Here is a 13,857-nt window from a genome sequence, read left to right on the forward strand (position 1 = left end):
GTTTTAGATCTGCATAACTCCACCTCTTTTAGCACAGTACCCTCAACCCCCGGCTGTTCCCACCCGCCTCAACACCGTTGGAAGGGAGGAGAACCAATTAAGGCGGGGGGGGGGGGGGTGGAACGAGCAGCTGTCTACCCTTAGCAGGAGGGTTGCTGATTAATTACCTCTCCTGCTGCTGCTGCTGCTGGCTGTCCAGCAGCAGACTGAAGGTGGCTGCTGCTGTGCGCAGGTATATAAAGGCTCAGAGCCTATTATGACACGCGCAGCCAGCGTTCCATTGCCACATTCCGTCTACTGCAGGCGGGATACCTGGATGGCTGAATGTCACTGAGAAGCTCACAGAGACCGCCATAAGCAACAGTTTAAAAGAATGCCACAGACTAATCAACCAAACTTTTTGGGTTGGTTTCTCTTTTATAGTCTGCAGGCATTAAATGAAAGAAGTCAGTGTTCCAGCAGAGGGAGACAACGTTTCAGAAAAGGCATTGTAGCAAACCAAAAAAGAAATTTTAAGCGCAGCAGAGTAACCAGCTCACATACCTGTTAGCTCAGGTGAGTTTAAAAGGCTGCTGTTGATAACAAGGGCATTTGCTAAATAGATGGTGTGTGTGCAACAATATACTGAAAGGTCAATTATATTGTGCAGCTTATCTCACCACCTGTAGTTATTTAGGTGAAAGCTCCAAAATGCTTGCCTAATATGTCTGTTTATCCAAAAGGAAGTATAGAGGGAGAGCTAGATAGATAGCATTGCATTACATTACATTACATGGCAATGCAATGCACAGTTGCTGAAGTTGAACCAAAATGAGCTTGTCATCTGGCTTCTGCAACTTTTAACATGAAAAATCCAATGAGGAGAAGAAAAGCAAAGCCAAAGAGTCCATCCCAAAGTACGACAAACAAGCAAAATGAACAAAAGCATTGAATTCAATTCTTTCTGATTTTAGAAACTGCATTAAAGAAGGGGTGCACCGGTCCTGGAGATACTGCAATACCAGGTCAATGCGTGGAGTGGACAGAGCAAGCTCATTTTCCATCTCCCTGTTCTAAAAATCCATTTAATATATGGTCCCCAGATAGGGGACGTATCAGATATTAAACTGATAAGAACAGATACTACACTTGATCTTAGCCAAAAGGCCGAGAAGCGATAACCAGAATTGGTTTCCGACTACGGTGCCACCCAAGGATTCTGAAAAGTCCATTTGTGGAGATGGCCACCTGGACTCCCGTTAAGAAGACATGCTGTCAACCTCTAGATCCCTCACATGCCTGCACTTTTCGGCTTGCTGCTGCTGCAATCCACGCGTTTTAGATCTGCATAACTCCACCTCTTTTAGCACAGTACCCTCAACCCCCGGCTGTTCCCACCCGCCTCAACACCGTTGGAAGGGAGGAGAACCAATTAAGGCGGGGGGGGGGGGTGGAACGAGCAGCTGTCTACCCTTAGCAGGAGGGTTGCTGATTAATTACCTCTCCTGCTGCTGCTGCTGGCTGTCCAGCAGCAGACTGAAGGTGGCTGCTGCTGTGCGCAGGTATATAAAGGCTCAGAGCCTATTATGACACGCGCAGCCAGCGTTCCATTGCCACATTCCGTCTACTGCAGGCGGGATACCTGGATGGCTGAATGTCACTGAGAAGCTCACAGAGACCGCCATAAGCAACAGTTTAAAAGAATGCCACAGACTAATCAACCAAACTTTTTGGGTTGGTTTCTCTTTTATAGTCTGCAGGCATTAAATGAAAGAAGTCAGTGTTCCAGCAGAGGGAGACAACGTTTCAGAAAAGGCATTGTAGCAAACCAAAAAAGAAATTTTAAGCGCAGCAGAGTAACCAGCTCACATACCTGTTAGCTCAGGTGAGTTTAAAAGGCTGCTGTTGATAACAAGGGCATTTGCTAAATAGATGGTGTGTGTGCAACAATATACTGAAAGGTCAATTATATTGTGCAGCTTATCTCACCACCTGTAGTTATTTAGGTGAAAGCTCCAAAATGCTTGCCTAATATGTCTGTTTATCCAAAAGGAAGTATAGAGGGAGAGCTAGATAGATAGCATTGCATTACATTATATTACATGGCAATGCAATGCACAGTTGCTGAAGTTGAACCAAAATGAGCTTGTCATCTGGCTTCTGCAACTTTTAACATGAAAAATCCAATGAGGAGAAGAAAAGCAAAGCCAAAGAGTCCATCCCAAAATCCGACAAACAAGCAAAATGAACAAAAAGCATTGAATTCAATTCTTTCTGATTTTAGAAACTGCATTAAAGAAGGGGTGCACCGGTCCTGGAGATACTGCAATACCAGGTCAATGCGTGGAGTGGACAGAGCAAGCTCTTTTTCCATCTCCCTGTTCTAAAAATCCATTTAATATATGGTCCCCAGATAGGGGACGTATCAGATATTAAACTGATAAGAACAGATACTACACTTGATCTTAGCCAAAAGGCCGAGAAGCGATAACCAGAATTGGTTTCCGACTACGGTGCCACCCAAGGATTCTGAAAAGTCCATTTGTGGAGATGGCCACCTGGACTCCCGTTAAGAAGACATGCTGTCAACCTCTAGATCCCTCACATGCCTGCACTTTTCGGCTTGCTGCTGCTGCAATCCACGTGTTTTAGATCTGCATAACTCCACCTCTTTTAGCACAGTACCCTCAACCCCCGGCTGTTCCCACCCGCCTCAACACCGTTGGAAGGGAGGAGAACCAATTAAGGCGGGGGGGGGTGGAACGAGCAGCTGTCTACCCTTAGCAGGAGGGTTGCTGATTAATTACCTCTCCTGCTGCTGCTGCTGCTGGCTGTCCAGCAGCAGACTGAAGGTGGCTGCTGCTGTGCGCAGGTATATAAAGGCTCAGAGCCTATTATGACACGCGCAGCCAGCGTTCCATTGCCACATTCCGTCTACTGCAGGCGGGATACCTGGATGGCTGAATGTCACTGAGAAGCTCACAGAGACCGCCATAAGCAACAGTTTAAAAGAATGCCACAGACTAATCAACCAAACTTTTTGGGTTGGTTTCTCTTTTATAGTCTGCAGGCATTAAATGAAAGAAGTCAGTGTTCCAGCAGAGGGAGACAACGTTTCAGAAAAGGCATTGTAGCAAACCAAAAAAGAAATTTTAAGCGCAGCAGAGTAACCAGCTCACATACCTGTTAGCTCAGGTGAGTTTAAAAGGCTGCTGTTGATAACAAGGGCATTTGCTAAATAGATGGTGTGTGTGCAACAATATACTGAAAGGTCAATTATATTGTGCAGCTTATCTCACCACCTGTAGTTATTTAGGTGAAAGCTCCAAAATGCTTGCCTAATATGTCTGTTTATCCAAAAGGAAGTATAGAGGGAGAGCTAGATAGATAGCATTGCATTACATTACATTACATGGCAATGCAATGCACAGTTGCTGAAGTTGAACCAAAATGAGCTTGTCATCTGGCTTCTGCAACTTTTAACATGAAAAATCCAATGAGGAGAAGAAAAGCAAAGCCAAAGAGTCCATCCCAAAATCCGACAAACAAGCAAAATGAACAAAAAGCATTGAATTCAATTCTTTCTGATTTTAGAAACTGCATTAAAGAAGGGGTGCACCGGTCCTGGAGATACTGCAATACCAGGTCAATGCGTGGAGTGGACAGAGCAAGCTCTTTTTCCATCTCCCTGTTCTAAAAATCCATTTAATATATGGTCCCGAGATAGGGGACGTATCAGATATTAAACTGATAAGAACAGATACTACACTTGATCTTAGCCAAAAGGCCGAGAAGCGATAACCAGAATTGGTTTCCGACTACGGTGCCACCCAAGGATTCTGAAAAGTCCATTTGTGGAGATGGCCACCTGGACTCCTGTTAAGAAGACATGCTGTCAACCTCTAGATCCCTCACATGCCTGCACTTTTCGGCTTGCTGCTGCTGCAATCCACGCGTTTTAGATCTGCATAACTCCACCTCTTTTAGCACAGTACCCTCAACCCCCGGCTGTTCCCACCCGCCTCAACACCGTTGGAAGGGAGGAGAACCAATTAAGGCGGGGGGGGGGGGGGGTGGAACGAGCAGCTGTCTACCCTTAGCAGGAGGGTTGCTGATTAATTACCTCTCCTGCTGCTGCTGGCTGTCCAGCAGCAGACTGAAGGTGGCTGCTGCTGTGCGCAGGTATATAAAGGCTCAGAGCCTATTATGACACGCGCAGCCAGCGTTCCATTGCCACATTCCGTCTACTGCAGGCGGGATACCTGGATGGCTGAATGTCACTGAGAAGCTCACAGAGACCGCCATAAGCAACAGTTTAAAAGAATGCCACAGACTAATCAACCAAACTTTTTGGGTTGGTTTCTCTTTTATAGTCTGCAGGCATTAAATGAAAGAAGTCAGTGTTCCAGCAGAGGGAGACAACGTTTCAGAAAAGGCATTGTAGCAAACCAAAAAAGAAATTTTAAGCGCAGCAGAGTAACCAGCTCACATACCTGTTAGCTCAGGTGAGTTTAAAAGGCTGCTGTTGATAACAAGGGCATTTGCTAAATAGATGGTGTGTGTGCAACAATATACTGAAAGGTCAATTATATTGTGCAGCTTATCTCACCACCTGTAGTTATTTAGGTGAAAGCTCCAAAATGCTTGCCTAATATGTCTGTTTATCCAAAAGGAAGTATAGAGGGAGAGCTAGATAGATAGCATTGCATTACATTACATTACATGGCAATGTAATGCACAGTTGCTGAAGTTGAACCAAAATGAGCTTGTCATCTGGCTTCTGCAACTTTTAACATGAAAAATCCAATGAGGAGAAGAAAAGCAAAGTCAAAGAGTCCATCCCAAAATCCGACAAACAAGCAAAATGAACAAAAAGCATTGAATTCAATTCTTTCTGATTTTAGAAACTGCATTAAAGAAGGGGTGCAACGGTCCTGGAGATACTGCAATACCAGGTCAATGCGTGGAGTGGACAGAGCAAGCTCTTTTTCCATCTCCCTGTTCTAAAAATCCATTTAAAATATGGTCCCCAGATAGGGGACGTATCAGATATTAAACTGATAAGAACAGATACTACACTTGATCTTAGCCAAAAGGCCGAGAAGCGATAACCAGAATTGGTTTCCGACTACGGTGCCACCCAAGGATTCTGAAAAGTCCATTTGTGGAGATGGCCACCTGGACTCCCGTTAAGAAGACATGCTGTCAACCTCTAGATCCCTCACATGCCTGCACTTTTCGGCTTGCTGCTGCTGCAATCCACGCGTTTTAGATCTGCATAACTCCACCTCTTTTAGCACAGTACCCTCAACCCCCGGCTGTTCCCACCCGCTTCAACACCGTTGGAAGGGAGGAGAACCAATTAAGGCGGGGGGGGGGTGGAACGAGCAGCTGTCTACCCTTAGCAGGAGGGTTGCTGATTAATTACCTCTCCTGCTGCTGCTGCTGCTGGCTGTCCAGCAGCAGACTGAAGGTGGCTGCTGCTGTGCGCAGGTATATAAAGGCTCAGAGCCTATTATGACACGCGCAGCCAGCGTTCCATTGCCACATTCCGTCTACTGCAGGCGGGATACCTGGATGGCTGAATGTCACTGAGAAGCTCACAGAGACCGCCATAAGCAACAGTTTAAAAGAATGCCACAGACTAATCAACCAAACTTTTTGGGTTGGTTTCTCTTTTATAGTCTGCAGGCATTAAATGAAAGAAGTCAGTGTTCCAGCAGAGGGAGACAACGTTTCAGAAAAGGCATTGTAGCAAACCAAAAAAGAAATTTTAAGCGCAGCAGAGTAACCAGCTCACATACCTGTTAGCTCAGGTGAGTTTAAAAGGCTGCTGTTGATAACAAGGGCATTTGCTAAATAGATGGTGTGTGTGCAACAATATACTGAAAGGTCAATTATATTGTGCAGCTTATCTCACCACCTGTAGTTATTTAGGTGAAAGCTCCAAAATGCTTGCCTAATATGTCTGTTTATCCAAAAGGAAGTATAGAGGGAGAGCTAGATAGATAGCATTGCATTACATTACATTACATGGCAATGCAATGCACAGTTGCTGAAGTTGAACCAAAATGAGCTTGTCATCTGGCTTCTGCAACTTTTAACATGAAAAATCCAATGAGGAGAAGAAAAGCAAAGCCAAAGAGTCCATCCCAAAATCCGACAAACAAGCAAAATGAACAAAAAGCATTGAATTCAATTCTTTCTGATTTTAGAAACTGCATTAAAGAAGGGGTGCACCGGTCCTGGAGATACTGCAATACCAGGTCAATGCGTGGAGTGGACAGAGCAAGCTCTTTTTCCATCTCCCTGTTCTAAAAATCCATTTAATATATGGTCCCCAGATAGGGGAAGTATCAGATATTAAACTGATAAGAACAGATACTACACTTGATCTTAGCCAAAAGGCCGAGAAGCGATAACCAGAATTGGTTTCCGACTACGGTGCCACCCAAGGATTCTGAAAAGTCCATTTGTGGAGATGGCCACCTGGACTCCCGTTAAGAAGACATGCTGTCAACCTCTAGATCCCTCACATGCCTGCACTTTTCGGCTTGCTGCTGCTGCAATCCACGCGTTTTAGATCTGCATAACTCCACCTCTTTTAGCACAGTACCCTCAACCCCCGGCTGTTCCCACCCGCCTCAACACCATTGGAAGGGAGGAGAACCAATTAAGGCGGGGGGGGGGGTGGAACGAGCAGCTGTCTACCCTTAGCAGGAGGGTTGCTGATTAATTACCTCTCCTGCTGCTGCTGCTGCTGGTTGTCCAGCAGCAGACTGAAGGTGGCTGCTGCTGTGCGCAGGTATATAAAGGCTCAGAGCCTATTATGACACACGCAGCCAGCGTTCCATTGCCACATTCCGTCTACTGCAGGCGGGATACCTGGATGGCTGAATGTCACTGAGAAGCTCACAGAGACCGCCATAAGCAACAGTTTAAAAGAATGCCACAGACTAATCAACCAAACTTTTTGGGTTGGTTTCTCTTTTATAGTCTGCAGGCATTAAATGAAAGAAGTCAGTGTTCCAGCAGAGGGAGACAACGTTTCAGAAAAGGCATTGTAGCAAACCAAAAAAGAAATTTTAAGCGCAGCAGAGTAACCAGCTCACATACCTGTTAGCTCAGGTGAGTTTAAAAGGCTGCTGTTGATAACAAGGGCATTTGCTAAATAGATGGTGTGTGTGCAACAATATACTGAAAGGTCAATTATATTGTGCAGCTTATCTCACCACCTGTAGTTATTTAGGTGAAAGCTCCAAAATGCTTGCCTAATATGTCTGTTTATCCAAAAGGAAGTATAGAGGGAGAGCTAGATAGATAGCATTGCATTACATTACATTACATGGCAATGCAATGCACAGTTGCTGAAGTTGAACCAAAATGAGCTTGTCATCTGGCTTCTGCAACTTTTAACATGAAAAATCCAATGAGGAGAAGAAAAGCAAAGCCAAAGAGTCCATCCCAAAATCCGACAAACAAGCAAAATGAACAAAAAGCATTGAATTCAATTCTTTCTGATTTTAGAAACTGCATTAAAGAAGGGGTGCACCGGTCCTGGAGATACTGCAATACCAGGTCAATGCGTGGAGTGGACAGAGCAAGCTCTTTTTCCATCTCCCTGTTCTAAAAATCCATTTAATATATGGTCCCCAGATAGGGGACGTATCAGATATTAAACTGATAAGAACAGATTTTTTTGATTGAATATATCTTTTATTAGCACAAAAAATAAGTTAACAGACAGTGTACAGTGCCGCAGCCCAGTACACACAGAATTCTACATCATATTTATGTGACACCCCAGGGGTCTGGTTGCCACAGTGATAGAGATATTACGTCTGAGAGCAGGTGGGAGGTCCTTTGGTCAGGGATCCTGTGCATGCCACACCTCCTGCCCAGTCTTGGGAGGGGAAGGACTTCCCCTATATAAACCTGGGGCTGAGGCAGGGTAGGGAGTTCTGAGAGGAGAAGACAGGGAGCAGAGCTGCTCTATGGGCTCTGCTCCACAGGCAGGCCCTGTCCAGGGGCCTGAGCCTGGAGTCCAGGAAGAGTAGAGACAAGAGCAGCATAGGAAGCAGCAGAGTCACAAGGAGTCAGGGGCTGGCAGCTAAAGAGCTCGCCCTGACTAAGAAGATTCTTTACCGGACCCGGAGTCCGAGGCTGTGGGGAATAACTTCTACCCAGCAGCAGAATCCGTCAGGCAGGGGATTTCAGGTCCCCTGGCCCAGAAGCCCGAAGGCCCGGTCACACGCGTGGGACCAGCACCGCCATCGTGGAGCGGAAGCCATTAGAAGGCCCCGAGTCACCGGCCATACGGGTGAGCACCACACGGTACACTCAGGGACGTGGGCTACTTACATCAGCTTCTAGCAAGGTAGCCAGAAGAGTACAGTCAGCTTGGGAGGCCTACAACTACGCCTGGCCAGGGGAGATCCCATCTGCTCAAGGACTGACCAGGCCCCGTTCGCTAGCAAGTACTCCGGGAGGGTCTATCGTTGTTACCAGTAAAGACCCTGAACGCTACCATACCGTCTCTGAGTGGTTCTTGCTACCCCCATCATCCACGTCGGCTGCCCTGAGGCCATACCCCTCCCGTTGGGGGTTATACTATCACGCTGCACCATCCTTCCACCGGCCTCAGCGGTCTGCCCTGCAGCAGCAGCCCCCTGGCTGCATTCAACGGGTGGCGTAGTCATCAACCATTTTCTACCGCTAACAGACTGCCGTCCAGTTTGACTCCCTGGGCACGGACCGGGTCACCGCCACGAGACTACAACCCTAAACAGATCCGGCTCCGGGTAAGCTCCCGCGTGCGCAACGCAGCGCGACACAGGCCCAGGGGCGCGTCAACTTTGGCGTAGTCGGCAGGATCACGTGCCCGCAACCACCGGGTACTGCGTGCCTGAAAAGCAAAGACTGTTCAAACTTACCAGTGGTGAAGATTCCCGCCATCGGTGAAGATTCCCGCCATCCGGCGCCATCTTCAGCCTTCTTCCCGCCATCGGTGGAGTTTTCCCGCCATCCGGCGCCATCTTCTGCCTTCTTCCCGCCATCCGAGGAGTTTTCCCGCCATCCGGCGCCATCTTGGAGACGCCGCGCGGGAAGAAGAGGGGCGTGGACTCCGAAAGCGCGCGAGAACTGAAGCCCCGCCTCACGTCCGGACGTTGCGTAAGGTCCTGGAAGGAGCCCAGCAGACGCCGACGTCACAGGAGCGCGACGCCAGGTCCTCTACCCCGACGATTGACTGCGGAGCCGCGGCCTACGGAAGAGGATCTCCGGAAGGTAGGCCACGGTCCACTAGGGGGGAGGAGGACACCAGGAACGGACAGCAAGATGGCGGACCGGCAGCAGACTAAGCTGCCCAGCATCGGCAGTGCCCCAGTCGTCGCCGGCCCCGACCAGCGCCGGGAGAAGACGCGTGACGCAGGAGCGGTCGCGGGAGCAAGTAAGAGGAGTCTCCCTGTCCCGGACGCTGCCAGCGTCAGCCTGCTCCCGGGCCCCCTGGTGGAGCCGCCGATTCCGGGCGCTGCAGACACCGACCTGCTCCAGCCCTGGGCACTACCACCACCAGCCCGCGCCCAGGCCCAAAGTTGCACCCTCTGACCCCGGGCGTCATCAACGGCGACCCTCTCCACGCCTGGTCGCAAGGCCTGAACTCCCCAGGTGCAAAAGGACTGTACGCCCTCCACGTTAACCAAGGAGGAGCTGCAGTACTACCAATACGAGGAAAGCCAAGAGGACCCGGACGGGTCTGAAGCCTACACACAAGAAGGAGCAGGAGGATGCCGTTACTGAAGTACGGTAAAGTGGAACTGTACATAGTTACCCGTAGGGGTACTTGTGTTGCTAATTAAAATATGGTCCCCGTTGGGACAAGTGTGAACTGTTCCCGTGTGTCCCCTATCCTTAACCAGGCTGAGGACTGTGAGCAGCCATCCCATCTCCCCACAGGCTGAGGACTGTGAGCAGCCAATCCTTATCCCCACTGGCCGAGGACTGAGAGCGGCCATATCTTGTAAATATTATGTGTTTCCAGTTATTTATAGGAGTCCTTGGTGGATTTACCGGGAATCCTTTGTACAGTTAGTGGAGCGTAACCCAGGATGGACTAAAAGACTGTTAAGGACTCGGGGTAGGGCAGACCCCTACCTGGTTACGTCTCCCTGTTTTGGTGAAATGGACACCTTGCTTTCTTCAAAGACTGCACCCGGTTACGGACACGCCGTGACCAGCTTTATGCGTTTCCTTATTGTAATGTTATTGTTTATACTTTGTTATGTTACAAAAATATGTTTAGTCCCGGAGTACTAAATTTCACTAGGGGGGAATGTGACACCCCAGGGGTCTGGTTGCCACAGTGATAGAGATATTACGTCTGAGAGCAGGTGGGAGGTCCTTTGGTCAGGGATCCTGTGCATGCCACACCTCCTGCCCAGTCTTGGGAGGGGAAGGACTTCCCCTATATAAACCTGGGGCTGAGGCAGGGTAGGGAGTTCTGAGAGGAGAAGACAGGGAGCAGAGCTGCTCTATGGGCTCTGCTCCACAGGCAGGCCCTGTCCAGGGGCCTGAGCCTGGAGTCCAGGAAGAGTAGAGACAAGAGCAGCATAGGAAGCAGCAGAGTCACAAGGAGTCAGGGGCTGGCAGCTAAAGAGCTCGCCCTGACTAAGAAGATTCTTTACCGGACCCGGAGTCCGAGGCTGTGGGGAATAACTTCTACCCAGCAGCAGAATCCGTCAGGCAGGGGATTTCAGGTCCCCTGGCCCAGAAGCCCGAAGGCCCGGTCACACGCGTGGGACCAGCACCGCCATCGTGGAGCGGAAGCCATTAGAAGGCCCCGAGTCACCGGCCATACGGGTGAGCACCACACGGTACACTCAGGGACGTGGGCTACTTACATCAGCTTCTAGCAAGGTAGCCAGAAGAGTACAGTCAGCTTGGGAGGCCTACAACTACGCCTGGCCAGGGGAGATCCCATCTGCTCAAGGACTGACCAGGCCCCGTTCGCTAGCAAGTACTCCGGGAGGGTCTATCGTTGTTACCAGTAAAGACCCTGAACGCTACCATACCGTCTCTGAGTGGTTCTTGCTACCCCCATCATCCACGTCGGCTGCCCTGAGGCCATACCCCTCCCGTTGGGGGTTATACTATCACGCTGCACCATCCTTCCACCGGCCTCAGCGGTCTGCCCTGCAGCAGCAGCCCCCTGGCTGCATTCAACGGGTGGCGTAGTCATCAACCATTTTCTACCGCTAACAGACTGCCGTCCAGTTTGACTCCCTGGGCACGGACCGGGTCACCGCCACGAGACTACAACCCTAAACAGATCCGGCTCCGGGTAAGCTCCCGCGTGCGCAACGCAGCGCGACACAGGCCCAGGGGCGCGTCATTTACATAGCATGAGGATACGACGCACTAACTAGACACATCACACCCCTATGCTACACAAAACACTCAATCTGAAAGAAAAAGCATGTCAATCAATACAGTACGACGAACCGTGATAAGGGATGGGGATTGGGAAAAAGGGGATGGGGAGGGGAAAATCACAGGCCCGAAGCTTTATTGAAAGACAAGACACATAAGGGGAGAGGGGGAGGAGGGGTTTAGTCCTCATCCTCGTCCTCCGGACCGTCCACGAAGGAATAGTCTCTGAGCAGGCTGTGGATCAGCCTGCGGCAGTCCTGGATGGACATCCTCTCCCTCCTCAAGATGAGCCGGTTCCTGGCGAACTGATAAGAACAGATTTTTGATTGAAGCTGCATCCAAGGCACTGAAAAATGTGACCGAAGTCACACCAAAACAGCGCACGAGGGGAGGATTCATGTGGACCCTTCCCGGAGGAGAGGGTCCCCAATAAACCATCCCCATCCCTCCGAGCCAGAAGGCCACAGCGAGGGTCAGGGATCTCCGATGCTCTCCCTAGCCGAAGCCGGAGAAGAGCCGTTTTCGTGCTCCCAGCTTCCATCTAGGCTGCCACCCTAGTGGAGCTGGAGCCTGTGTTGGTTTCTCAGCCCAAAGCTGACCGGACCTCCGACCGGGTTTATAAAAATTCCCCTTCCTAGCCCGGAGGCCAGGAATAGGGGGGGTTGCTCAGAAAGTATGATTGGCAAAGGTGCGGCGTGCTACGAAGCCAAGTCTCTCTGGGGTTCCCAGTCCCAGTAAGCTTGGACTCCCACCAGGGCGCCTACTCCTGGGGCACATTGCTCCAAAGCCCTCACACTTACCCAGCCTAGTGACTTCGATCCTGGAGGGCCATGTTTTCCATCAGATAACTCTATGAGCCACCTGGCGTACTAACAAGTGCACCAAACCAGTGTGTAATATGCATCAATTTACTAGGGCAGCCCAAGGACAAAACTGCCTTTTCAAAAGATACTACACTTGATCTTAGCCAAAAGGCCGAGAAGCGATAACCAGAATTGGTTTCCGACTACGGTGCCACCCAAGGATTCTGAAAAGTCCATTTGTGGAGATGGCCACCTGGACTCCGGTTAAGAAGACATGCTGTCAACCTCTAGATCCCTCACATGCCTGCACTTTTCGGCTTGCTGCTGCTGCAATCCACGCGTTTTAGATCTGCATAACTCCACCTCTTTTAGCACAGTACCCTCAACCCCCGGCTGTTCCCACCCGCCTCAACACCGTTGGAAGGGAGGAGAACCAATTAAGGCGGGGGGGGGGGTGGAACGAGCAGCTGTCTACCCTTAGCAGGAGGGTTGCTGATTAATTACCTCTCCTGCTGCTGCTGCTGCTGGCTGTCCAGCAGCAGACTGAAGGTGGCTGCTGCTGTGCGCAGGTATATAAAGGCTCAGAGCCTATTATGACACGCGCAGCCAGCGTTCCATTGCCACATTCCGTCTACTGCAGGCGGGATACCTGGATGGCTGAATGTCACTGAGAAGCTCACAGAGACCGCCATAAGCAACAGTTTAAAAGAATGCCACAGACTAATCAACCAAACTTTTTGGGTTGGTTTCTCTTTTATAGTCTGCAGGCATTAAATGAAAGAAGTCAGTGTTCCAGCAGAGGGAGACAACGTTTCAGAAAAGGCATTGTAGCAAACCAAAAAAGAAATTTTAAGCGCAGCAGAGTAACCAGCTCACATACCTGTTAGCTCAGGTGAGTTTAAAAGGCTGCTGTTGATAACAAGGGCATTTGCTAAATAAATGGTGTGTGTGCAACAATATACTGAAAGGTCAATTATATTGTGCAGCTTATCTCACCACCTGTAGTTATTTAGGTGAAAGCTCCAAAATGCTTGCCTAATATGTCTGTTTATCCAAAAGGAAGTATAGAGGGAGAGCTAGATAGATAGCATTGCATTACATTACATTACATGGCAATGCAATGCACAGTTGCTGAAGTTGAACCAAAATGAGCTTGTCATCTGGCTTCTGCAACTTTTAACATGAAAAATCCAATGAGGAGAAGAAAAGCAAAGCCAAAGAGTCCATCCCAAAATCCGACAAACAAGCAAAATGAACAAAAAGCATTGAATTCAATTCTTTCTGATTTTAGAAACTGCATTAAAGAAGGGGTGCACCGGTCCTGGAGATACTGCAATACCAGGTCAATGCGTGGAGTGGACAGAGCAAGCTCTTTTTCCATCTCCCTGTTCTAAAAATCCATTTAATATATGGTCCCCAGATAGGGGACGTATCAGATATTAAACTGATAAGAACAGATACTACACTTGATCTTAGCCAAAAGGCCGAGAAGCGATAACCAGAATTGGTTTCCGACTACGGTGCCACCCAAGGATTCTGAAAAGTCCATTTGTGGAGATGGCCACCTGGACTCCCGTTAAGAAGACATGCTGTCAACCTCTAGATCCCTCACATGCCTGCACTTTTCGGCTTGCTGCTGCTGCAATCC

At 49.2% G+C, this 13,857-nt stretch overlaps 7 non-coding genes and 1 pseudogene across 7 annotated transcripts; all 8 read right to left on the bottom strand.

The window, feature by feature from the left end:
• Positions 1–967: 967 nt before the first annotated feature.
• LOC141195843 (U2 spliceosomal RNA) lies at positions 968–1,158 on the bottom strand. Its single transcript, XR_012268418.1, has one exon. It is a non-coding gene; the product is annotated as a U2 spliceosomal RNA (small nuclear RNA).
• Positions 1,159–2,277: 1,119 nt separating this feature from the next.
• Positions 2,278–2,468, bottom strand: LOC141195680 (U2 spliceosomal RNA). The gene has a single exon (XR_012268259.1). It is a non-coding gene; the product is annotated as a U2 spliceosomal RNA (small nuclear RNA).
• Positions 2,469–3,587: 1,119 nt separating this feature from the next.
• On the bottom strand, positions 3,588–3,778 carry LOC141196141 (U2 spliceosomal RNA). Its single transcript, XR_012268706.1, has one exon. It is a non-coding gene; the product is annotated as a U2 spliceosomal RNA (small nuclear RNA).
• Positions 3,779–4,897: 1,119 nt separating this feature from the next.
• On the bottom strand, positions 4,898–5,088 carry LOC141196014 (U2 spliceosomal RNA). The gene has a single exon (XR_012268583.1). It is a non-coding gene; the product is annotated as a U2 spliceosomal RNA (small nuclear RNA).
• Positions 5,089–6,208: 1,120 nt separating this feature from the next.
• LOC141195941 (U2 spliceosomal RNA) lies at positions 6,209–6,399 on the bottom strand. The gene has a single exon (XR_012268512.1). It is a non-coding gene; the product is annotated as a U2 spliceosomal RNA (small nuclear RNA).
• A 1,121-nt stretch (positions 6,400–7,520) lies between these two features.
• LOC141196260 (U2 spliceosomal RNA) lies at positions 7,521–7,714 on the bottom strand. Its single transcript, XR_012268823.1, has one exon. It is a non-coding gene; the product is annotated as a U2 spliceosomal RNA (small nuclear RNA).
• A 4,563-nt stretch (positions 7,715–12,277) lies between these two features.
• On the bottom strand, positions 12,278–12,393 carry LOC141196480 (U2 spliceosomal RNA; annotated as a pseudogene).
• A 1,121-nt stretch (positions 12,394–13,514) lies between these two features.
• LOC141195681 (U2 spliceosomal RNA) lies at positions 13,515–13,705 on the bottom strand. Its single transcript, XR_012268260.1, has one exon. It is a non-coding gene; the product is annotated as a U2 spliceosomal RNA (small nuclear RNA).
• Between the last annotated feature and the right edge of the window lie 152 nt (positions 13,706–13,857).

Source organism: Phyllobates terribilis, unplaced genomic scaffold (assembly GCF_046119375.1).
Source record: "Phyllobates terribilis strain yellow unplaced genomic scaffold, ASM4611937v1 Scaffold_74__1_contigs__length_7073193, whole genome shotgun sequence".
NCBI classification, from domain to species: domain Eukaryota; kingdom Metazoa; phylum Chordata; class Amphibia; order Anura; family Dendrobatidae; genus Phyllobates; species Phyllobates terribilis.